This window comes from Rattus norvegicus, chromosome 19, assembly GCF_021556685.1.
Source record: "Rattus norvegicus strain SHRSP/BbbUtx chromosome 19, alternate assembly SHRSP_T2T, whole genome shotgun sequence".
Taxonomy (NCBI): Eukaryota; Metazoa; Chordata; class Mammalia; order Rodentia; family Muridae; genus Rattus; species Rattus norvegicus.
In genome coordinates this window covers 32721418-32747147 of record NC_141552.1, presented here as the reverse complement: position 1 = coordinate 32747147, position 25730 = coordinate 32721418, and positions in this window count along the sequence as shown.

Genomic DNA, 25730 nt, shown 5'->3' with positions numbered 1-25730 from the left:
CCCCTGGAGAGGACCCAGGACCTTAGAGTTTGCCCCATGGTAGCAGGTTCAGGTAAGGAACTTGAAAGGTCCCAAGTACCAGTTTATACTAGTATTTACACAGACACCGAGTCCTAGCAATTCTACTTCCTGGCATGTGCCCCATAGCAGTGTGGCACAGGCAAACACATTTACAAGAGTGTCTAGGGAACAGTGTTGCTCCCAACAGCACAAAACTAGAAAGACACCAATGTTCTCAAATAGTAACATATTATATGGTGATCACACAGCGAATTATTACACAGCCATGAAATATGTGACTACCATGTGACAATACGGATGGAACTCAGAAGCATGAAGTTGTGCCAAAAAAGGTCATGCAAAGGAGAACACGCTGTGTGACTCAATTTGTGTCGTGTTCAAAACCAAGCAGGGTTACCCAGTGACTCAGAAGCCAAGACAGCTTTTAACCTTGCAGGGAGGGGAGGGGTGGGAAACACAAGTGAGGAAGTGTCCAGAAGGCTGCTTCACGCTCTACTTCGTGGTCTGGATGGTGGGTGGGTGTGTTCACACCATGGAAATTAATGCATCTGTATGCTTGAGATTTTTGTATCTTATTATATACAACAGGCTCCAATTTCTTTGTAAATACATCAACAGCTTTCCAGTATAAACCTGCTGGGGGCAATGGGGGGAAGGACAAGATCATGTTCTCAGGAGACTCCAGGAATTAGCAAGTATGTGTTGGTGGGAGTCAGAGAAGGGGCCCTGGGATAGGATTTCTGGAGCGTCTGGTCAGCGGAAACTAATTTATGACTGAATAAGCAAGCATTCACTGGGACACTCTCCTGGAACACAGGACTTGGGCAATGGCCTTTGCAATTACTGTGGAGGTGCTTAGAATCTTTATTTTTTTTAACTTTTAATTTTTTCTCCATCTTTATTAAATTGGGTATTTCTTATTTACATTTCAATTGTTATTCCCTTTCCCCATTTCCAGGTCAACATCCCCCTAACCCCTCCCCCTCCCCTTCTCTATGAGTGTTCCCCTCCCCATCCTCCCCCCCATTACCACCCTCCCCGCAACAATCACATTCACTGGGGGTTCAGTCTTAGCAGGACCCAGGGCTTCCCCTTCCACTGGTGCTCTTACTAGGATATTCATTGCTACCTATGGGGTCAGAGTCCAGGGTCAGTCCATGTATAGTCTTTAGGTAGTGGCTTAGTCCCTGGAAGCTCTGGTTGCTTGGCATTGTTGTACATATGGGGTCTCGAGCCCCTTCAAGCTCTTCCAGTCCTTTCTCTGATTCCTTCAATAGGGGTCCCGTTCTCAGTTCAGTGGTGTGCTGCTGGCCTTCGCCGCTGTGTCTGCCGTATTCTGGAATCTTAAAGAGAGATAGAGGCCCTGCTAAGATGAAGTGTAGCTCTTGTAGCAGATGGCAGAGGAAGGAAACGATGGCTGAAATGGGACAAGCGCTCATGACAGCAGGAGACCCATTGGAGGGAGCAAGACCAGTAGCATCGGAAACACACTGGTGAAGGGCTCCAGGAATTCTAAGGCTTTGGGGGCTGTCTTTACCTTGTGTACAAAGGCTTCTGGGAAAAGAGGTGGCAATAGAAAGGGCCTCACAGCACATCTGTGGATAAGTCAGAAGCCAGCTGCAGTGATCGATACGGCTGGCAAACCACCCCTGTGGCTTGATCTGAAGGAAGGGACAAAGATGAGTAAGGGATCCTGGTATCCCCAAGGCAGCTTCAGTCAGCAGGCTAAATGAATAGATTGTGGAAGACTAGATTTGAACTTCTGCCTCCAGACAAGATGCCTCGGGAAATCTCAGATTTTTCTCTTGGGTGGCATCTGCCTGTTTCTGAGACACTAGAGTAAATTCAACAAAAGATGATGCCTGACAAATGAAAATCAGATGTAGGGCACCGTGTGTTTCCCCAGCTTCCTGCCACTGTACAGGAAGAAGAAACTCAGATGCAGGAGAGGAGAAGGCAGAGCTGAGAGCTGGGAGACTGAGTCAGCTGTTGGCTTAGAGGGTGTCCCGGAGGGAAGAGAGATTCACAGGGAAACCTTTGGAGCTCTCCTGAGAACTGCTTCAAGGACATTGCATGTTGCTGTGTGTGATGGTGCTGCCTCCTGCTATGGGAAGCACCATCTGAAAGGTCTGTAGGGAGCAGAGGGACTTTAGGGGACTTTAGCGCTCTCCCTGGGAAGAGTTCGAGCCTACCATGCAATGGAAAACATCAGGATTCTTGGGCTGTGGGAGAGTATGTGGAAGGCTCTGGACTTAGGGTGTGGTGGGACTGAAGGGATTAGCTGTGTGTGAGCATGGTTCTCTTCCTGTCTGGTCGGAGAAGCAAACTGCACCCAAGCAATTTAACTGAAAGGAAGCTAAGGAAGGCTAAAGAGTCTACCACACCATGAAGTTGATATTGTTCGTGGTACTGGGGAGGTAGATTGCGGGGGACAGGTGCCTGTGTAGCATAAACCAAGCCCTCTGTTCAATGGCGGAAGTGTCCCACTCCCCAGATTTGCTTGGCCATTTAGTATAACATAGCAGATACAAATAAAAAGAGAAAACAGGGACACAATCTTCGTCATGAGGAAATGAATCTGTCAAATAAAATTGACCGGAACAGACACAGAAGTTGGAACTGGTAGACAAGGTCATTACATAATTATCACGTTGATAGTCTTCATATTTACAATGTTAACTAGCTGTAAGGAAAATGTGAGAAGGGAACCAGCTTGAACTTCTGTATCTCACAGAGTGTGAGATGAAAATGAATCCCATCAAAGGCATGGGAGATTGGATGTTACAGAAAAAAAGGCAGTCATTACCTGTATGCACAGTTTATGTTCTGTGTCCGTTGCTCATGGCTAACCATGACTCAAGGGCATTACATAAAAAAATGTTCAGAGTCAAACAATTTCTAACTGGATAAAGTATGCTGTTGCTATTCTTCAACTGTATTTCTAGAAATAGTTCTTCATTTTTCTTGCGACTGTTCTGCATCGGAGCTCCACATAGGCATGCATTAAAACACGTGTGTACCACCATGCAGGGCGTCCTGTGGGGCCCTAGCATGTGCATGGAGCCTGCGAGTGGAGGAAAGGAACCCTGGAGGGACCTGAAGACACAGAGATCGAAGCCATCTAAACTGAAGCCCAGGGACAAAACAGTACAGCAGGTGACCCTATGGACGCATGGCTCCCAAAGGAGAGAGGACAGGGAGGGATTTAAACGTTCTTTTGAGAGACCGAGGGCTGGATGAAATCACAGACCCACAGCACTTGACCAAACACACGCGCGCGCGCGCGCGCGCGCACACACACACACACACACACACACACACAACTCAGCCAACCAACAAAGTATGAGAACCAGGAAGACACCACACTGAGGTATATCTGAGTCAGCTGACCAGCCTCGGCCATTAGGATGAGAACTTAAAACTGGGAGGGAAAATAAAGGAGGAAAAACAAGATAAACCTTTGGCTCCATAGGACAGCAGAGGACTTCTTCTTATAGACAATGTAAGGGGGGAAGTAAGGGAGGAACCTTTTTAAGAAATCCAAATGGGCACAAGGCCCTGGGTTCGGTCCCCAGCTCCGAAAAAAAGAACCAAAAAAAAAAAAAAAAAAAAAAAAAAAAAGAAATCCAAATGGGGAAGGGGAGCTCTGAGCTAGGAATCCTACGTTCAAAGGGTGGTAAATATATGAAAAGAATCTTGGGCAGAGGCTGACTGGGCAACATCCTTAAGGAAAGGACTGTAGACAGGAAGACGGATGGGGACCGGGATGGAAAGGTTATATGGAATGGCACAAACTCTGGATGTGCTTGTCTTGTGCCACCAGAAAGTGTCCACCACAGAAGGGGCACCGAAGCAGATGGAGTGATTTGGTTGTAATCACCCTTCATGAGGGACACCAAAAAGTGGGTGGGACAGCCACCCGGGTGCAGTGGTGAGGACTGCAGAGATGAAGGCTATTCCGGTTCTGCACCTGGGTCTTCTGCTTCAGAAGCACAAGGAAGTTACTGTTGCCGTGCAGGCCTGCAGCTCAGACCTCCTTGACGGCACTATTCTAATCGTCAAATGTGCTACTGTCTGCCAATTGACTGTAGCAGGTCCCTTCTGAAAAGACCATTGGTTCCCTCAGAGGAGAGGACTCCCGTTAGAGAGGAGAGGACTCCCGTTAGAGCGTGATTCTGCTCTTTCTGGCTGCAGACCTCAACCAGCATAACTATCAAGGACTTTAACGGCATGCCTGGCCCTTGGGCATGGGATCATCCCACACAGGGAACATTCAACCAGGGGATGCAGTAAAGGACGTGTATGACAGTGGTCCTGGGGTCTGCAGCTTGGATTATATACCGTGCCACTCACAAGTGGCTGATGTGTCAGCTTACAGGCAGGGGTCAGGTGCCATTCCTAGGCATGTCCCTCAGAAGAGGCATCATACCAGACGTCACCCACTGGCACCAGATTCTTTATGGGAATTTCTTAATAGATGGTGGAATCCTCTTACCTGAGATTAAAAGTTCTGGTTTCCGAGGGCACGTATTGCTTACTTTTTTATTGCTGTGACAAAACACCATAAGGCGACCTATGGGAGGAAGATTTTTTTCCACTTGCGGTTCCAGAGGGAGAAGAGGCCATCATAGTAAGGAACCCTGACGGCAAACAGCAGGTGTCCTAGTCAGAGTTTCTGTAGCAGTGATGGAACACACAACCGAAAAGCAACTTGGGGAGGAAAGGGTTTATTTGGCTAATACTTCTACATCACTGTTTATTCTTGAAGAAGTCAGGGCAGGAACTCAAACAGGGTAGGATCCTGGAAAGCAGGAGCTGATGCAGAAACCACGAGGAGTGCTCCCGATGGCTTGCTCAGACTGCTTTCTCACAGAACCCAGGACCGCCAGCCCAGAAATGCCACCACCCACAATGGGCTGGGCCTCCCCCATAAATCACTGATTAAAAAAATGTTTCACAAGCTTACCTACAGCCCAATCTCATGGAGGCATTTTCTCAATCAACCCTCTCAAGTTGACATAAAACTATTCAGCACTATTCTGTATGGAAAGGGCAGGAAGCTGGGGCTTCAGATCTTGAAGCACAGGTGTAAAGCAGAGGGAGTAAACTGTGCGGCATTAAACTCTCAAAGCTCTCCCCCAGGGACATAATTCCTCCAGCAAGGCCACACCTCCTAAACAACATTACAAACTGAGACAAAATATTCAAATGCCTGAGACCATGGGGTCCTCATTCAAATGGCTGTGCTCCACTCCCTAGACCCCTGTCATGTCATTTGGCTATGTCATAATGCAAGCTGCATGTAGTCCAACTAAAAGCTCACGTGGTCATTAAAGACTCGATGAGGCTTACAAGTCCACAGCCTCTTCTGAAACTCAAGGCAATTTCTGAACTGCATCTCCTGTAAAAATCAAGAGACAAATTACATACTTCTAACATTAATGACACACAGCATACATTGCCATTCCAAAAGGAAGGTCCTGAAGAAATACAGGCCCAAAGCAAGAGTAAAACCCAGCAGTTCTTGTAGCTCCATGTCCACTGTTAAGGGATTAGATGCCTGCACCCTTCCGGCTTGGATGCCTATAATATGCTTCTTTTGGGGGGTGCTGGCTCCACTTCCTGTATGCAATCTTCCTTGGAAGATAATTAACAGCTCGGTCATTTCTAACATCCTGGGGTTTCCAGAACAACCTAGGCTTCTCTTTCACAGTGCCATGCAATGGCTTCTCAGGGCCTCTTGCCTTCAGTCCCTCATGGCCCCTTATGTGGGTTCTCCCTGCCACACATTTCTTAGCCACAATGGCTGTCTGAAACCATGGAAAAAGCTTGCACAACCGTTTTCCTCACATACCCTTTGAGAACTGGTCCTCGACCTTTCTAACCCTGCAACACTTTAGTGAAGTCCCTCATTTTGTTGTTAACACCCCCCAACCATAAAATGAATTTACTGCTACTTCATAACTGTAATTTTGCTAATGTTATGAACTGTTATGTAAGTATCTGATATGCAGGGCATCTGACATGCAATCCATAGGTGGGTTGCTAGAGAGGCAGAGTTCTTACCAAGAGATACACAGAAGTTTAATTGAATTATAAGAGAAAGCTGCCCACAGGGTGTTGCAGACACTGAATGTCTAGGAGCAATGGGCAAGGGGAGCTCTGTGGTGGTAGAGGAGCCTGATTCCAGCTCAGAAAAGGCCCAGGCTACTGTTGCATGGCAGAGGGATAGGGGACACGGGTGCAAGCAAGTGACAGATCATACCCTTTGGCCCACTCTATGGCAGCATGAAACCCCCAACACACATGGCTACCAATGGTCCTGACTCTTCATCAGTTAAGGGTTTGCTTGTGGCACCAAGCACAACTCCAGGTATCGACAGGCAGGTTGCACACACAGAAAAAAATTGAAGGAGAGGGCTGGGGGTGTCTTGTACACAAACACAAAGACTGAGCTTTGATCCTGGAACTTGTGTAAATGTCAGGTGGGTATGGTGGCCCATCTGTAATTACAACCCCAGAAGGTAGGGATTCCCGGAGCAAGCTAGCTATTGAGACTAGATGTATCAGCAAGCTCTGGGTTTGAGTGAATGAATGGATAAGGTAGGATAGCAGTTGGGAATGATCTCTGACATCAACTGTAGAGTTCCACACGCATGGGCTCGGGTGCCGAATGCGCACACACACACACACACACACACACACACACACACACACACACACACACACACACTTGTATTAATTACTTCTACATTGCTACAACAAAATATCTGAAGAAAATAACTCTTAACAGAAAGTTTATTTGGGCTCATAGCTCCAGAGACTTGCAGTCCATCATAATGGAGAAAGAACAACAGAGCAGCCCTGCCTGGGCCCCATCTGTGGTCTTACAAGTGTGCAGTGGAGCCCGTTTATACAGTAGTTGTCAGATGGGAGACCACATAGGTGGGAGCTGAGGGGTGTACAACTCAGCTGGAGGAACTATTTCCTCCAGCCAGACCCCATCTTCTATAGGCTCCATAGTCTTCGAAATAGCCCTACAAGCTGGGCTTATTGCGTTCTTAGTACAGTAGTAGCCCATGAATGCATTTCAGACTCAATGTATAATACAGAGAACTCCAGCTAGCTTGTGCAAGCCTGCTTCTCACTGAGAGGAGACACACTGGCCTCTGCTGTTGCCTGTGGGCATGGTCTCTAGCTTCTTTTTTTTTTTTTCAAAGTAGTTCACACTGGTGGCTCTATGAAGGTCCTCCAGACCTTGGGCTGGGCGGAATTACTACTCCTCTTGTCTGAAGCGTCCAGCCTCTTGCACTGGGCTGCCGGCTTTTTGGCTCTCCAACTTGTAGGAGGGCATCGTGGAACTGCTTGACCCTCACTGTGTGATCCAAGCTGATGGTGTTTTCTTTTATAACCACGGATATACATTATTAGCTCAGTTCTTCAAGGGACCCTTGCTACCTTTTCCTTTTCTCTCCTTTCTCAGGCATCAGGCATGTGTTAGGACCTGATGGTTTGGCCCTCCTCCTCCTTTTCTTTCTTTTGTGAACATTTTTTCTCCAATAAACTCTCGTTCATCCCCTCTTGGATTAACATCTGCTTTTTAGGAGACCGAAATCACCACACCTTTTCTGCCCATTGCGTTCCACGCCCTCCCTTCCTGTCCGTATCTCAGGTTTCTTTCATGCCTCTGGTTCTAATTAATGAGCCTTTGTATTTGGTTTATCTGTGTGTGGTCTGCATCTTTCTTTAGACTCTAAAGCTTGTTCAGAAGGGGTGCTATTCAGGGTTCTTGTTCTCTCCACTGTTCTCTGTGCCTACTATCCGGTCTAGGATGGATCATCACAGACACCAAATAAATGTTCGGGAAGCTGCGGAAACTCTGGAAGCTGCAAACATCCGGAAATGCCTCAAGAAAGCTCTGATACTCCGCTTTTCAGAGGCGGTGACTGAAGACCTGGCATTGCCTCGGGCGTGGATCCCGGAGAGACTCTCTATGGCTGACTGGAACACATGCCAGGTTCCAGCAAGGGGAGGGTAGCCAGCTGGGGGTGGAGGGTGGAGTCGAAGTCCCCTCGATGCATCCCACCAGAAGCAGAGCTGAGCCTGCAGTCCGCAAAGTTGCTTTTTCCTGCAGTGGGCTCTTTAGCAGCTAACCCTGGAGTACGTCCCTGAAATAAATGCTGCACAGAGTGCTTATCTAGAGCAAGACATTCATGAAGCACTGTCCTTAACCAGCAGGGGTGGGAACCAGACAGTGGCGGGTGGCTTCTTTGAAGACGAATGTCATTAGATTTCATTGAAAATCTAGGAATTTTCCCAGAGCATCCCACTGACAGGGGGGCTCGAACCTACATTGCAAAGCAGAGCAAGCAACTGATAGCATGATTGATAATAACTTGATTGAAGTAATTGTGGAGGGGAAGTAGAAAATAGTCAGACCAGCAGCAAGCAGGCTGCGAGTCAATGGCATTGTTGGTGGGCCAAATTTTCTTACACATATCTTTCGTACTCTTTTTAAAGAATATTGTTGCCATTGCTTTGTCTCTTCCCAAGAGAATCCTGAAATCGAGAGTAGGCCATCCTAGAAACAGTGTGTTGTGGAACCACATCCCAGCAAGCCACCAGGGAAACACAGCCCTCAGCCCCTTTAGGTGAGTCCCATGACAGCAGATCCTGACCACATGGGGAATGAATGGCTTGAGGCAGGGGCATTGCTGATGGTCTGTAGCACTGGCAGTCTTGCAGCAATTGTCTGGTCCCTCAAGGATTGTTCAGGGCACAACACGAGCCCCCTGAGGCAAGTACTTTACCTGCCTCTTTATGAGCGCAGTAGCCTTTGTTAGCACAGAAAGGGTTAATCTCTCCCTGCTTCCTAACTGGGTACCCAATGTGACCAGCTGCCTTGTGTTCGAACCTCCAAGACAGACTGTACCCTGCATCCTGAGTGCCTTTCGGGCAGAAGGGGCAGGAAATTAATGGTATAATGGAGAAGGTGGATAAATCCTTACCTGTCTTCAGTCTCAAGTGGATAAGCATTGAGGTTTACTCTTTGGAATGAGTATCCAAGGCTCCAGCTGGCTGGCCAGAGCTCTGGCTGCCCATCACAGGGACCACTCATGGACACACCCAAGATGTCTACCTTCCTCAGCTGCTTTCCTCATCCTCCCTGTGGAGTGTGATGTTGAATCTTGATTGACAGCTTAACCTGATCCAGAATCACGCTGGAAACAGATCTTTGGGCATATATGGGGGGGCTCTAGATTAGGTAAGAGGAGTGGGGAGACCTAAGTGTGGGCAGCACCAGTAGTTTTGTTCTTCTTATTCTTCTTGTTGTTCTTGTTCTGGTACTTCTTTTTGTTCTCCTTCTTGTTGTTGTTGTTGTTGTTCTTCTTCTTCTTCTTCTTCTTTTCCTCCTCCTCCTCCCCCTCCCCCTCCCCCTCCCCCTCCTCCTCCTCCTCCTCCTCCTCCTCCTCCTCCTCCTCCTCCTCCTCCTCCTTCTTCTTCTTCTTCTTCTTCTTCTTCTTCTTCTTCTTTTCTTTTTTCTTTTTTTCAGAGCTGGGGACCAAACCCAGGGCCTTGCGCTTGCTAGGCAAGCGCTCTACCACTGAGCTAAATCCCCAACCCCTGTTCTTGTTCTTCTTGTTCTTCTTGTTCTTCTTGTTCTTCTTGTTCTTGTTCTTGTTCTTCTTGTTCTTCTTGTTCTTGTTCTTCTTGTTCTTGTTCTTCTTGTTCTTCTTGTTCTTCTTGTTCTTGTTCTTCTTGTTCTTCTTGTTCTTGTTCTTCTTGTTCTTGTTCTTCTTGTTCTTGTTCTTGTTCTTGTTGTTGTTGTTCCTCTTCTCCTCCTCCTCCTCCTCTTCCTCCTCCTCCTCCTCCTCTTCCTCCTCCTCCTCCTCCTCCTCCTCCTCCTCCTCCTCCTCCTCCTCCTCCTCCTCTTCTTCTTCTTCTTCTTCTTCTTCTTCTTCTTCTTCTTCTTCTTCTTCTTCTTCTTGGTCTTGGTCTTCTTCTTCCTCTTCCTCTTGTTCTTCTTCTTCCTCTTCCTCTTGTTCTTGTTGTTTTTGTTATTGTTCTTCTTCCTCCTCCTCCTCTTCTTCTTGTTCTTCCTCCTCTTCTTTTCTTCTTCTTCTCCTTCTCCTCCTCCTTCTTCTCCTTTTCTCATCCTCCTCCTCTTCCTCTTTCTTCTCCCCCTTCTTCTAGATTTATTTTCTATGTATGAGTGTTTGCCTGCCTGTATGTATGTGCATCATATGCAAGACCTTGTCTTTGGAGGTTTGAGGAGGCCATCCAATCCACTGGAACTGGAGTTAAATGTAGTTGTGAGACACCATGTGGGTGTTGGGAACTAAACCTGGGTCTTCTGGAAGAGCAGCTTGTGCTCTTAACTATTGAGCCATGTCTTCAAGGGAGTCTGCTTTCCCTTGGCTAGTACATGCCTTAGCTGCTGTTGGAATTCCCTGCATGTGGAGGGAGTTAGATCTCTGTGGCCTGAGTGGTTTTTGAAAACACTGATGCAGAAGATTCAGCAGCTGAAGAAGGGGCTGGAGACATGAATTGGGGAACTATGGTGCCAACTTGAAGGAAACTGCATGTGGCTGTGGCCCTGAGGCTCTTGTGTCTGCCAAGTACATGACTGGCTGGGAGAGGAGTGGTGGGGGACAAGGGGCAGGTGGCTGACAATTACCTAAAGGTGAAGGTATCTTTTCTTCTTACTCCAAACTGAAATAAGAAGTGGGTGGGAGCAGTGCGGCTTGCTGTTTGGCTTTAAGTATTTCTTCACTGAACCAGTCAAGACCCTAAGTGATGGGTTTGCAGTTGAAGCTGATTTAGGTAGTGAAGGGAGCTTGTTTTACAGAAGGCTCATGGGATTCAGACCAGGGAGGGCTGGATATAGATGCTCAACTGCTGTTTTATCTCCATATCTCAGTTCTGTGTCTCCTTGGGACAACTTCACTGTTGACAGGTTCTCTTCCTGAGGCAGTGTAGTGTTTTGAATATGCATGATCCATAGATGTGGCCTTGTTGGAGTGGGTGTGGCCTTGGAGTAAGTGTGGCCTTGTTGAAGGAAGTGTGTCACTGTGAGGCTGGGATTTGAAACCCTCCTCCCAGCAGCCCATGAGACAATCTTCTCCTGTTTGCCTGAGGAACAAGGACTGTTGTCCCCGCTTGCCCTGCCCCAACCCTTCTAGGGCCTGACAGGGGCAGCACCTGGTTTAAGGAATTTCTCTGTGTAATCTTTCTGTGAATCCCCCTAGACCCTCTGCTCCTGTATTCACCAAATAGAGACTTTGAGCTCATGGACAAATTTTGTTTATCCCTAGTTCAAGGAGAGCCACAGCCTGAATGGAAACTTTTAGCCTAAATTCAGAGATACCCTCTGTCAGTTTAGTGAGTTGAAGAAACTTCATGGCGAAATGTTCATGAAATTTGATGGGGCTAACCCCATTTCCTCTGGCTTTACAAGCCCAACAAATTTTTGCTTGCCAAGTGGTTCGTAATTTTAGGGGACAATAATCAATCCCGAAAGAACAAGCAGTCCAAGAATGACAAATAGGGTTCATTATGTGTGTTAATTCTGATTATGTGCCTGGAGTGCCCTGTTAAGATGGATCCTGACGCTGCATCTGGTACAAGAGAAATTAGAAACAGGATTGATTAGTAATGTCTGTCCCAATCTCAAGATCCACAAACGATGTTGTTCTTGCTGAGGATTTGGTATTTGCAGCAGTTCAAATTGTTCTTCTTGACCCCTAGTCAGTACTCACAGCTCTGCTTCAGTAATTTCTAGAACTTTATTCGCCCACCCCTGTAACCAGCAGGAGCTAAGGACACAATGACAAGAATTAATATAATATAATATGTTTATATTATTTACATGTATGTAATATTTATATATAATATGTATACATAATAATGTATACATATGTGTATGCAAATATATGTATAAGATTTATCTATACAATATGTGTGTATAATATGATATGTATATATTTATATTGTATATAGTATTGATGTTATATTAAACATATAAACAATATAATAATATAAATAATATAATATACCAATTCTCGAACTACCCAGGGGAACTGTAGCTCTTAGCAAAACCACCATGATGGTCACACCCATTCTGCCCTGCTTTGACTATCCTTCCCTGTGGTGTTCTTTTCCTCAACTCCAGTTTTCCGTAGACTGATATCCTTTCCACAGGAACTTCCAGGGTCGGGGCACAGCTCGGAGGAAAAGCGCCTGCCTAGCACACACAAGGATCTCAGTTCAGTCTCAGAAATTTTAGGAAATACAGAGACAAGAACACAGTCAGAGAAGAATTGTCCTTGAGTTACTATAAAAAGAAACAAGTTAAAAAGAAACAAGTCTTTGTCCACTAAATGTAAACAACTGGAGGGAAACTATGCAGCCACGGGCAGAAAGACCAAGAGTGCACAAGCAGAACTTAAAACCAGACAGCCATGCTAGCGACCTGCATGATTTTGGGATTGACCAAATGTGTGTGTGTGGGGCGGGGGACAAGGGAATGAAGAAGGACACACAGACACATACATAGAAAAGCTGGGATTGGGTGGGCCTTGTGCTGTATGGAGATGCAACAGTAGCAGCCAGGAAACTCAATGTGTTTATTTCATTTGTCTGAATTAGGGAGGCAGGTTTATGGTATATAGCCAAATAAGACAGTGTTTCTGCCTCCCCTCTCCCCTTATTACCTACAGCAATCTGGCGGGCTGGCCCCAAGGTCATCAGAGTGGGAGAGATGGCTCTGCCTTTCGCCTGCTACAGCACTCAGGAGAGCAGGCCTGCACCTGGATAGCTCAGTGGAGATGGCCCTGGATGTGAGGGTTGCAGGTGAGCCAGCCCTGAGGGTGAGGGAGTCAGCCCTGCCTCTTGTCTGCTGTGTGGTAGCCTTGGTGAGAGAGATAACCTCTCACTTCCCTTTGCCCTAGGTCATGAGATCAGAGCAGTCCCTGCCCCTCACGTGGTGTAGTGCCCCGGAGAGCAGGCCCCACACCTCACCTGAGCAGCACAGTAGAGCTGATGACCCTGATGGTGGAGGGCACAGGTGAGCTATCCCCAGAGAGGCAGAGAATTGGCCCTGCAATTTGTTAAGAGTCAGTCCTGTCTCTTGTCAGCTGAGCTGTGGTGCAGAAGAGCGAGAGCGAGAGCGACCCTCCTCCTCCCTCACTGCCTATGGCACATGGGAGAGCTGGCCCCAGGACCACGAAAGTGGGAGGAACTGGCCATGTCCCTCACCAACTATAACACAGTGGGCCCTGCACCTTGCCTGGGCAGCAGGGTAAAGCTGGCCCTTGTTGTAGGGGTTGCTGGTGAGCTGGCCTCAAGGTTGTGAGAGCTGGTGAGCTGGTGGGTTGACAATCTCAAACACCTCTCAGGCCCAGATACAAGGCTTTGAATTGGCTTACCCCAGCATCTACCCCCATCAATGAACTGCTGGTGTATATGAAGGGGACACAAGCTTCAGGACCTTCATGACACGGGGGTGACGACAGGATATCCAAAAGGAGTCCCAGTGAGGATCCAGCATTGATAGAGAAGTAGAAGCCAGAGGCTTCGTACCAAACCCATGAATCATTACAACGAATACTTGCAAGCAGAGAAGTGTGGACAAAAGTATAGACGACGGGACACACTGCGACCCACTACAGCTTCCCCACTAGATTTTTTTTTTCTGCTTGGGAGAGTTACGAGGGTGGAGGGTGGGTACAAAGAGATGGGGAGATGAGTGGGGTCGGGGTGCATGATGTGAAATTCACAAAGGACCAATAAAAAGTTAAATACAAAGAAATGGAAAGAATTAAAGTTCATTTATTTATGGGGTACAGCTGAACGATGGGGCAGATTTAGTTAGTCTAGGTAAATGTCTATAACAGAGCAGTCTTAGGCTGCAAACATGCAGAGAGGAAGGAAGCTACAGTCAATACCTTTCTGTCAGTATCCACACACAGAGCAGAGGAAGAAAGGCTTTGCCATTTCCCTGAGCCTGACTTGGGGAAGGCTTCGTCATTCCCATGGTCTGAGGTCTTGGGGGCCTTGGCATGGCTGTGCTTGTGCTAACAATACACATCACTCAGACTCTTACCTGCTTCCCAACCCCCAACAGGACAGTATAAGAGGGAGGTGGCATGTCCCTGAAGCTCTGATACATCCGACTGTGTGCAGGGGAGCCTCAGCCCTGGTGGTAGGGTTTATTTATCTGTGGGACAGGTCTAAGCAGATCTTGTTCACAAGAACCTTCAGGACTCATCGAGGAGGATGGTGCTACCCAGCCCACTCAGTGGAAGCTGAGCTGACTGAGCAGTCACTTCCCAAGGCCCACTCACACCGGCTCAGATCGTACAGAACCCCCTCTTGATCCCCTCTTGATCCCCACATACATGGAGAGAGTAAAGGGCAGACACAGGAAGACTCAAACTCACGCACAAGTCAGACTCCCAGGCAGCCGCTGTGTCCCTAACCACTGTCACCCTTGCCTGTGCTTCCTGGTTTCAGTATATACCAGAGAAACAGAGTTCAAAGCAGGCCAGTGGGGACAAGGCTTCAGATGCTATTTTGGGCTGTCTGATCCAGATTGCGGGCAGTTCTGTAATTCTGTAACGGGCGAGGGATCCGTGCTGTCCCTGTGAGCCTTGTGGTGCTCTATACCATGCGAGTCAGATCACAGGTCCAGTGATGCCAGATGAGTCGCTGACATTTGAGAGCTGTGCAAGGGACAGGTGTACATCCCAGAGTTGCGATCTGTCTACACTGCTCATTTCTCTTCCCAGAACCCTTTCCTTTCCCAGCAGCCTGTCAAGCTGAGCAATAGAATGGCTTTGCCTTGAGTCTGCGTCTAACTTGTCAGTGCGTGGGGCTGGCCTGTTTTATTTTATTTGAGTTTTATTCTTGTCTGGGTCTCAGTTGATTGCCAACAGACTCAAGAGTCCATAAGCTGGGCAGTGTGAAAATCTCCGCGCTGTCTTCAAGGCCAGCTGTGCCAGTCACAGCTGGATGTTTCCACAGGAAGGCATGGCCACTGTGGCTTGTACTTCTGAAGTGTTAAAATGAAAATTGTGCTTTTTGATGTAATTTTTTTTAAAAAAAATGGTAGCCAAGTTAAAAATTCTGCCAGTTGAGACCCAGTTCCTAAACTCCTTCAAGTCCGAGTTCTCAGGTCTGTGGCTCTCATTTTGCCCTGCAAACCCCCACTTCCCATGGAGCTCAGATCCCAGCCTGACCTGTCGAATTCGGGTGTGACATCATGTGACTTTCTTTAGCCCGTAGGTTGGGTGATGAAATCCACGGACATGGGCAAGCAGAAGTGTGCTGAGCTAGCCGAAGTACCCCTCTGCTCTTCTGATCCATCAGACTAGTGTTCCAGATGCTGACAGCTGTATCCATCTGGCTCCCAAGGGATGGCGACACAGCCGTACAGAATGAGGGAAGAAATGAGGGTGCACCTGCTTGTTACAGCTGCATCACTTGGCCGATGCCGACCTTTGCCGTGCCCCTTTATCCAGTCACTGGGCTCACAGCCAGCCTGCCAGAGCTCCGCGACTACTAAACACAGCAGACGGGAGAAGCAGCCTCTGGTGTTGCTTGTTTGGTTCTCTGCTGTGGCTCCAGGGTGGAGTACAGGGCTCAGTGGGATTGCAATAGATGCTCAGGGAGTATTTGCTGAATGAAGGGGGTGATGGGAGAGCTGTTCAGCCACCTGAGTGGGTGACCCCAAGGTGCGAGGGAAGTGGGAATCTCTGTTTCCTTTGGGTGCAGCTTGGCCAGGTCATTGCCAGTCTTTGTTTGGTTCTCAATGTCTCCCAGAGCGCCAAGACAAGCAAACTGTTGGGAGTCTGTACTCTTAACCCACAGGAGTGAGGGAAACCAGAGAGGACCTTGTATGGATTCTAGGTCAAGTGCCATTCTTGGCATGCAGAGAAACTGGGGCAAGTCCTCTGGGTTTTCTAGTCTCTGTGTCCTTGTGTTCACCTTGTCCCATTCATTCCCGTGCTGCCTTCAGAGATACTGTCCCATGTACGAGTCGCCTCCATGGCCATTCCCGTCAGGCTGCTTTATACTTAGTTATTTCCGTCCGTGCTGCGTGGTGTCTGCAATCACACTACACATCTACAGACAGCCAGCATTCTGTATCATCCTTAGGTCCCCTGCTGTCTGTATTTGCCACGTCCAATTCCAGTTCTGCCAACGTAACTTCAGAAGGATGTCCCTACTCTCTGCCTGTCCCACTGTTCCAACTCTGGGTTAAGCTTACTGGCTTCTCCCTGCTTCTCAGACTCACCAGCTCTTTCCTGTTGCATGGCTTCGCGTAAGCCCTGTGCCAGGGCGACTTCCCCTTAGATCTTCTATCAGGTCCTTGTCATTCCTTAGTATCAGTTTGAGCATCCCTCCTCTGACCACAGTGTCTGAAGTAGGTCCCAAGTCTCAGTCCCATTGTCCCGCCTCGCTGAACTGCCCTCATCACTGCTGCCTGCAAAGTCCTTACTCATTGTCAAGGCTAATCAGATGCCACTAGGTTATCTCACCGTTAGCCCTACCCACACTTTGGGGGTTAGAGAATTCTGAGTTGTGGGGGATTGTCTTGTGTCTTGCCGGATCTTTATCAGAGTCCCTGACCTATATCACAGGGTGCCAAGGATACACCCTTCCTGGTCAGGAGCACCAAAGACGTCCCCCTGCGGGAGTGGTGGTGGTGGTGGTGGTGGTGGTGGTGGTGGTGGTGTGAACAACTTTACCCTTGGTGATTGAGAATCATTGCTAATGGGTGAGGGCCCTAAAGGGAAGACCACAGCTCTGCATATCCAGTAACGCCAGGATGGCGTTCAGTAAACCGTCCATGCCCTGAATGTGGCTGACGCCCACTACAGAGACACGAATAGGCAGAGGAGCCAAAATATTCCCCACATCTGCAGGCTATGGAGTCCCAGCTTGGAAACGCACAAGATCAGGTGTAAGGTCGCATCTGGCTTAAAGCAGTGTGGGCTTCTCCCCAGTGAGGGTTTCTTCTGAGAGCCTGAAGGCCCAAGAGGGGGAGACTGTAAGCACCCTGACAGGCTGTCAGCTTTTAATGCAAAACTGGAGGAAAAGTTTGCAGCCGCACCACGCACAGGCTGAAGGAGATAAATCACAGTTACTCGCAGCTGGCTGACAGCAGTTTAAGCCACTGCAATCACCAGGCTCCGAGGGGGGAAGCTCCTTTTATCTTACTAAATGCAAAAACTAAAGCTGAAATTGGCAATATCTTGGCCCTCTCGGCGGCCGGGCTTTTTACATAAATATCAGCAAGCGGTAAGTAAATTCTGTTGACGAAATGTAATAAAACAAAGACTGTTTCGAATATGACCGTTCCCCCGATGCATTCTGCAGCCCCGTCCCACTTACTTATTGCTCGCTGCTGAGATTATAAGGTTTGCTTTTATCTGTCAGAAATCAATATTTCAAACATCGGATAAAAGAGGAAATTGAACTGGGAATAGGCTGGAGTGCTGTAAAAAAACTACAAAGCACAATTATCAAAAAGCACTTAAAGTGCTTAATAGGACATACATATAAAAATGCTCAAATTAATGTCAGGGAGCCATAATGAGAACTTTTCCTTTGCTTTTTCCTCCCTCACAGTGTAATTTGAAGGCTGGCCAGTCCATCAATGTGCTCTTCCATTTCTACGATGCCCCGAGGACTCTGAGCTCTGCATCTGTTAGAAGTGAACCATTACATATGATTGGTTAATATTTCAGTTTATTGAAGATACATTATTTTGTATGGAGTGTTTAAGCGGTTGAGTTTAACCATTACAAACAGTTATGACAAAAATAGATCTTGGGGTAAACAGCCTCCACAGTCATGCTTTTAATAAGCGGGGCCATAACTAGGAAATTGGATTTCCAGGAGCCGCAGGATGGAGGGTGGGAAGTTGCAAGGGAGTGGGCTGAAGCGGGGGCCCTCCCCGTTCTTCTCTATGCCAGAACATGTTGGAAAATTGAGGATGGGGCCCTCCTTCCTTCCGTCCTTCCTTCCTTCCTTCCTTCCTTCCTTCCTTTCATCCTTCCTTCCTTCCTTTCTTTCTTTCCTTTGTGACAGAGTCTTTCTATATTGCCTAGGCTGGGTTTGGCCTTGAACTCCTGGGCTCAAGTGCTCTGCCTGTCAAATATTCTCCAGTAGCCAGCCCCACCCCCGTGTGTGTGTGTGTGTGTGTGTGTGTGTGTGTGTGTGTGTGCATGTTACTGTCTCTCTCTGCATTGTTTCTGTGTGTGTGTGTGTATGCATGCATGTCTCTCTCTCTCTGTATGCATGTTTCTGTGTCTGTATGCATGTTTCTGTGTGTGTGTGTGTGCGCGCGCATGCATGTCTCTCTCTCTCTGTATGCATGTTTCTGTGTCTGTGTGTGTGTATGTGTGTGTGTGTGTGTATGAGAGAGAGAGAGAGAGAGAGAGAGAGAGAGAGAGAGAGAGAGAGAGAGACTAGGGTCCATTATGCTAGACAAGTTATCCCCCCATTGACCTTTATTGTCAGCATGCCTTATTTTTTCTTAAAAACAAAACAAGCCCTTTTTACTTTAGGACAGGGTCTTACTAAGTTGGCCTGAGTGATCTTGAATTTGTAGTGCCTGCCATGTCCACAGGTCTTTGACACCAAGCCTATCTCTTTCAAAAACAAGCAAAGGAATAAACGGAACCCCCACAAAGTCTCGCCATACCATTCTTCATTTTTCATATTTTAGTTTTATTAATTTCTTTGTGTATGTGTCTGTGTGAGCATACACTCACCTGTGTGTGCATGGAGGCCAAAAACAGTGTTGGACATGTCTGGGCTGGAGTTACTGTGTTGTGGGACAATGTTGTGTGAGTACAGAGATCCAAACCCCAGTCCTGATGATTGATCGTGCAGCAAGAATCGTTCTGGCATTTCATTATTATTATTATCATCATCATCATCATCATCATCATCATCATCATCATCATCATCATCATCATCATCATCATCGTTGTTGTTGTTTTCCTTCTGCTTGAGAAAAGCTTACTTTTCATGAGAATAACCACAATATACTTGTCCCTCCTTCCTTATCCAGGTAGCTGGAGATCAAACCAAGACTCTACAGAGTCTAGGCAAGCTCTGCCAAGTCACGCCCTTATATTTGCCCCTCGCTAGGTAATAAGTGCTTATCTGGAGTTCTAAATTGGGAATCAGCAGCCTTTCCCTGAAGAACTGGACAGTGAATGCTACAGAATCTGCAGGGGCAAGTTGCTAAGAGCTATCAAAGCCATCTGAGTCCTTCTTAGCTGGTGGCTGCAGGCAACCTGGACACCATTTGCACCTCCCCTTGCGGGGCAGAAGGCATGCACACATGTTTCCTAGCGTTTTGAGGTCCATGTGCAGGCTGACAATGAAATCCACAAAGACAGGCCAAGACACCAAGTCTTCATGCCCCATGACGGCCCTGATTTGCACTCCAAGTCCAGGTGCCTCACCACTTCTGTCTTCTGTGTGTGATTTGCAAATGCTCCTCCTTCCACCTCAAGTGTTCTCCCCATCTGTTGGAGCTTGTCCTTGCTTAAAATGCCCCTTCTTGGGATCTGTCAACACACACACACACACACACACACACACACACACGCACACACTCACAGAGAGAGATACAGAGAGATAGAGAGAGAGAGATGCACACAGACATAAATACACATACACAGACACAGATACGCACACAGACGCACACAGACACAGTCATAGACACACACACACGCACATACAGACACAGACAAACACAGGTACACACATTCATGCATGTATACAAACACACAACCAGATACAGATGCACACACAGACATGTACACACATGTACACACAGACACACACGTACACAAACACACAGACACACAATGCACATACAGACACACATACACACACATGCACACACATGTACGTGCATGTGTGCGTACACACACGCGCGCGCACACACACACACACACACACACACACACACACACACAAATGCACTCTGCCAGCCTCTCTGTAGCTTCCTGATGCCTTGCTCTTAATTTTCTGGGGCTGTTTGCTCATTTCTTATCTAGGCTTTTCCCCACAAGAGCACCTGACAACCTCCTTCGGTGTGCTCTGCGGCAAGAACCAAATAGATCTAAATGTGGCTTCCAACATCCCAATGGCCTCAAGGCTGTTTCATAGGTTCAGAAGAGATGTTGAGATGAAAAATGGAACGTTTTCAGCTCTCTGGGAAAGCTGATCACACAGTCAAGGGTCCATCCTGGACCATTGTGTTCCCCCACAGAAGAAGATGACAAACATTTAGCTTAGGCTGTCCCTTTAGCCAGGGCTATACTATTCCCTCACTCTCCTTGATTTCATCCACAGCTGCTCCCTGCGCCTGGCATGGCTAAATCCCTTCTTCAGGAGTCCTGCCTTGATCTGTAGGTCACGCTGGTGCTGAGCTTGTGTGAGGCCCTTGAGTCCCACCTGCATGACTGGGCTTGGCTGTGAACAGGCCCCCCCTTACCTCTGTCACGAGCTGTGTGTGCACCCCAGCAGATACCAGTGGCTGCATGGTCACCGAATGGTGACCCCCAGAGTCAGGACTTGACTTCAAGTGGGGCTCCTAAGTTACAGACCCATCTGGTAATGCTGGCACTCAACCTAGTGTCCTCAGAGTCCTCAGCCCCTGCAGTTCCCTGTGAGATGTATATGGGCTTCTCCATGGGAGGGGGCAGGAAGTTCTGCAGAGCAAGGTGATCCGGAAGGGAGGATGTAAAGAGCGTGGTGGGGATTCAGCGGCATCCTCTTGACTTCCCAGCCTTCTGTACTCCCTCAGCTCAGTAAACATGCTTCATTTCTAGTCCACATCCCTGGACTTGGGGACAAGCCTCAAGTACATTGGATCTCAGAGCAGTGGGACTGGCTGATTATCTTCTGCTCTTTCCATGGTGCAGCTAGAACTTGCTAGGTGCATTCTACATGCTGAGTCCTTGCTGTACATGTGTCTGAATGAACGGAACAGCATGGCCCTTACGGCAAACAATCAAGCTAGATATGTTCATCATTCTGACTCTTTCTTTCTTGGCCAGGTCTCTTCCCCTGAGTAAACATGGCTGAAGAAAACCGTAACCGTTACAACTGTAGGACACATTGTATCCCAAGTCTGTCCTGGGGTTTCTATTGTGATAATAGACCATGAGCAAAGACCACCTGTGGAAGTAAGAGGGTTTGCTTTAGCTTGTAACTCTTGGGTCACACTCTGTCAGAATGGGTCAGGGCACGAAGTCAAGGTGGGAACTTAGAAGTAGGAACTGAGGCAGAAGACATGGAGGAATATGACTTACTGGCTTGCTTCTCCTGGCTTGCTAAGTTTGTTTTCTTATATCACCCAGGACTACTTGCCCAGGTATAATACCATCCACAATTATTTTGATTCTTCCACATCAATATATACTGTGACTATGACTACTACTGATCATGATGGTGGTGGTGGTGGTGGTGGTGGTGGTGATGATGATGATGACGATGATGATGACAACAATGATGATGATGACGACGATGATGATGATGATGATGATGATAAGCACCACGGGCTTGCCCATAGGCCAATATTTTGGCCTATCTAGCATCTTCTCAATTGAGGCTTCCACCTCTCAGAGGACTCTAACGTGTGTTGAGTTGAAATAAAACCAGCCATCACAACTGACCCCTTATCAACTTGAAATACCAACACATGACTGTTTAACTAAACCTTCCCTTCCTATTTTGTTCCCAAGATGTCATATGAACATCATGATATAAAACTCAAAACAATTTTAAAAGTTCCATAGTCTTTAAAAAAAAATCAAACACTAAAAATTCAGCTTCTTTAAAAGATCCAAAGTCTCTTTGAAATATACAAATAAACTCCAAAGCCTCTCCAATAGTCCAAAATCTCCCTAAAATTCTAAATTTCCCCTAAAATATCCAAGACTTATTAACTGTGCACCCCTATAAAACAATTTTTTAATGTTATATACTTCCCATTTCAAAAAGGAAGCATCAGGGCATGGTTACAATCATTTCAAGGCAAAAATCAAAGTCCGAAAGTGTTAAGCATTCAGAGCTTGTCATCTGGGATCTGTTTGAGATGCTCTGAGCTCCAAGGGGCCTTGTCAGCTCCACTCCTTTGGCTCTATTCTCTACCGCACATATAGCTTGTCCTGTAGGCTCAGGTGGCCTCCATTCCACACCTGCTGCTGTCCTTGGTGGTTGCCCCATGGTATTGGGATCTCCTATGCAACTGAAGCTATGGCTTTCCCAGCAGCCTCTGCTGGGCTCTTTTCAGGGCCTCTGATCCCGCCACATGGTGCCAACCCTTAACTTCTTTCATGACTCCTTCACTGTGATGGCTTCAACTGCCACTGAGTCTGCACCTTCAATCAGTGGCCTTCCCTGGCCTCTCACATGGTGCCTAGCCTCAGCTGCTCTTCATGACCCCCTCATGTCTTAAAACCCACTTGAGGAATGTATGTAAATGTAAATTTTCACGCTTTACTCAGCTCAAGTGTTAGCACAAGGTACAGCCTTGGCCCTCTCTAGACCACAGGTTTTGTGTGTGCTGACCTAGAGGAATCATTCCCCAGAAGATTTCACTTCAGTGGTGCAGGTATCTCTAAAAACATTCTGTGGCTTTGGCTGACCAGTATCAAGGATTCCAGGAAAGCAAAGATTTTGCTTTAGTGGTTCTCGGCTCTTATTAACGATAACTGATTCTTCTGATCCAGATGGCCAGAATCACAGAATCTTAATTTAGAATCTCAAACAATCACGATAGTCTTTACTTTTCTCTGAAACTTCACAAGCTTCTAACGTCTGCACCGTTCTCAACAATCTGGTCTTCCAAGATCCCATAGGACAACGTATCGAGCTCTGGGCACCCAAAGTTTGACTGCCACCACAATCCTCCCCAAACCACAGGGTCAGCTCTGTCACAGCAAGACCCCATGCCCTGGTATGGATGTCTGACATAAGGTTTATATTACCGTGATAAAATGTCATGAGCAAAGGAAGTTTTGGGAGGGAGGGTTTATTTCAGCTCATAACTCTCAGGATATGCTCCATCGCTGAGAGAAGTCAGGGTAGGAACTCAAAGCAGATACCTGCAAGCAAGGACTAAGGCCATGAGAGGATGCAGAAGCCATGAGAGGATGCAGAAGCCATGAGAGGATGCAGAAGCCATGAGAGAATGCAGAGGCCATGGAAGGATGCAGAGACCATGGAAGGATGCAGAGGCCATGGAAGGATGCAGAGGCATGGAAGGATGCAGAGGCCATGGAAGGATGCAGAGGCCATGGAAGGATGCAGAGGCCATGGAAGGATGCAGAGGCCATGGAAGGATGCTGCTTACTGGCTTGCCTCTCCTAGATTGTTTAGCTTGTTTCTTTACTTCCTTAGTTACTTTCCTATTGCTGCATAAAACACCACACAGAGGCAACGTATGAAAGGCAGTGTTTATTTTGGCTCACGGCTTCAGAGGGCTAGAAGAATCCATGATGGCAGAGCAAAGGGACTGCTGGGAGGTCTCATCTTTATCTATAACTGCAAGGCAGAAAGTAAGGGGGTACTGGGCATCGTGTAAGTCTTTTCAACTCTCAAAGCCCAACCTTAGTGACACAACTCCTCCAAAACAGACCACACCTCCTAATCCTTCCCAAAGAGTTCTACTAACTGGAGACCAAGCTTTCAAACATAGAAACCTACAGAGGCCATTTCCATAGAAACCACCACATTTATATACCCGAGGACCACCAGCACAAGCACAGCAATACCTACCACGGGCTGAGTCCTTCCATGATAATCATTAATTAAGAAAGTGACCCATAGGCTTGCCCCACATGCCAGTCTTATGGAGGCAGTTTCTCAATTGATGTTCCCTCCTCTCAGATGACTCTAACTTGTGTTGAGGGAAAAAAAATTAACCAGCAATAAGTCCAAACATCATATGCCCATAGTTTGGCTAATTGTTGAAGAACAGGATGAGGTCATGAAGCATGGATAATGGATTGGTTCCTCTTCTTTGTGCTGTAGAAGTTAAGCCTTGTCGAGAGTGATTTGTCAAGGACTGCACTTAGGAGAGGTGTCATCTGAGCCCAAGTCACTGTGGGTCTTCAGAGTTGTATTGGAGTTTTGGAGTTGGGCGGGGGAATTACCTCTGAAGGAAGAGAAGCTAGTGTTGGCCTAGAGCCTGACTGGGTGCTAGGAGGGGTAGCCTTGACTCAGGCAGGGGGCGGTAGGATAGAACTCAGGGTGAGTCAGACCAAGGGTGAGATTGTTCCTGGGAGCCAGGAGGTCATGGCTTGTCCCCCATAGGAGTGGCCTCTTGAGGTTGATGTCCACCCATGAAAAGAGCCTGCATGTGCTGGAGACGGATAACAAGAGTGCGGTTCAAAGTCACTGTGCCCCACTGCAGAGCAGGGAGGAACCAGCCCGTGGAGCCCAGTGAATCACGCTTTTCAAAGCAGGAAAGTAGCTCTTGGTGTGGGGAGACTGAGAGAAAGGAGACGTCTGCTCCCCACAAAGGAGGCACATTACTTTAAGTAGAGGATTTTTGTAATTATATTCATTTGAAATAAGGGAGCATTTTCACCTATTAAGTGAGTCAGAAAGGAGGTGCTGGGAGCGAGGCAGCCCCTTCCCAGGGCCTCTCCCATTGTTCGTGTAGAGGAGAGGGGCTCTGGTCTAGATTAGTCTCTTCTGTGAAAGGAGATGGTGAACAGAGGGGACAGCTCGCCTGGGTCACTGTGCCCTGGCAGCTTGTTGCCTGCAATAGGCCAGGTATTTAGAGGAAAGGGACAGTGGGGTCCTGTGAGGAAACTCGGAGCACTGCTGTCCTGGGGCACTTCCTTTGGTGATGGGCCTGCCCTGTGATCAGTTGCTGGCCATGTGCAATTATTGGACCCTTGGAATTTGTGGAGCGTACCCAAGGAACTGAAATCTTCATCACGTTTTACCTTAATTCATGTACAGTTAAATTAAATTTTGGTGGTCACTTAGGACTAGTGACTTGTTCCCTGGACAGAGAAGGAGCATTCTCCTCGAGGGGTTCATGAGGCTGCTGTCTGGCTAGGAGATGTTAAATGAGCATGGTTACTAGGGTAACCAACAAGGTTTCCTTTTTTTTTTCCTTGAGACACACTTACCTCTTGGCCCAGTTTTGACCACGGTATGATTGGAAACTAACAGATAAGCAGTAGCCCTGGTTATCTGATTAGCAGTGGCCTCAGGACTAGGGACACTCCAGGAGAGGTAGAGGCTCACATGTGAACAAACAGAAGTTCTGGGCAGTCTGGAACAAAAAGTCACCACACAACCTTTGACATAGTTCATTTTTATTTTTTACACATGAGGAACCCGAAGAGGGTTGGGGTGTGTCAGAGACCTGAGCAAAGAAAGCAGGAGACTGAGGATTCGAACCCCATTTCATTCTCAGGGATCAAGCACTGAGCGCCGTCACATTGCTGGAGCCTTGGTTTCTTTATGGCCTCAGACACTAGAGGGATCACTGTGTATGTCTAGGGGTGAGGCCCAGGCACCTGGCCCTGAATCAGCACGGGTACCTGCGCCTGCGCCGCCAATGGCCAGCCTGTTTTCTCCTGCACTGATGACTACGGACCCTTCCGCAAGTGTGCCTTTGTGTGACAACACTAGCTTCAGAAGAACAGAACTGA